Source organism: Empidonax traillii, unplaced genomic scaffold (assembly GCF_003031625.1).
Source record: "Empidonax traillii isolate 1590-97213 ecotype Southwest subspecies unplaced genomic scaffold, ASM303162v1 scaffold28:size2823434, whole genome shotgun sequence".
In the NCBI taxonomy this organism is placed as follows: Eukaryota; Metazoa; Chordata; class Aves; order Passeriformes; family Tyrannidae; genus Empidonax; species Empidonax traillii.
In genome coordinates, this window is record NW_020955221.1 from 1,985,790 (window position 1) to 1,986,492 (window position 703).

Below are 703 nucleotides of genomic sequence, written 5' to 3' on the forward strand. Positions count from 1 at the left end.
TCATCAAAGTGTACAGCTACACCAAAAGGGAGCAAAATGTGCTGTCTCTGTTCCACAGTGCCTGGAAAGTTCCCCTCACGCTCACTTTTTAACGGTCCGGCCGCGTTCAAACCTCGCGTATAAACCTCGTATTTATACGGCGCCTGAGGAGGAGAGCCGGCTTTGACCGCATCGGTGACCCTCAGCGCCTTCTCGGGCAGGGCAGGAGCCGGACGGACCGGGCTGCCGGTGCCGCAGGTGAGGCCTGACAGTCCCTTGCTAGCCTCCCCCGGCCAGGCAGCCCGTGCGAAGCAGGTCGGCTCTGCCACCCCCTCGGCGCCGCGAGCGGGGCACGCGTGGGAGAACCGCCCTTCGCATCGGTAAGGGAAGGTTTCGGAGGGGAAAGCGGGCACAGACGGCCGGCAGCGCGGACACACTGCGCCGCGCGGTTCCCCAGACAGCGCTACGGCGGCCGGCCCGCCTACGACGGCGGGAGGGCGCGGAGGGCCCGCCCCGCCCGTCCCCCCGCGGGAGCGGCAGCGGGCCGGGCGCTGTGTGCTTGCGCTGTGCCGAGCCAGGGCCGTCGCGGTGGCTGCGCTTCCACGGCGCCGCCGGGGCAGGGTTTCGCTCGGTTTGGCTCCGTGTCACACACAGATGTGACTCTTGTCTGTTCCCTACGAACGTACAACCGTGACGGCTCACCTCCTCCCGCCTCCCTTCCCCC

At 68.3% G+C, this 703-nt stretch overlaps 1 protein-coding gene across 1 annotated transcript in view; it reads left to right on the top strand.

Moving 5' to 3' along the window:
- Positions 1-276: 276 nt before the first annotated feature.
- BNC2 (basonuclin 2) overlaps positions 277-703 on the top strand; it is a 345,724-nt gene continuing 345,297 nt past the window's right edge. Inside the window, exon 1 of the mRNA XM_027910138.1 lies at positions 277-359. The gene's annotated coding sequence lies outside the window, so the exon portion shown is untranslated. The remainder of the gene's footprint in view (positions 360-703) is intronic.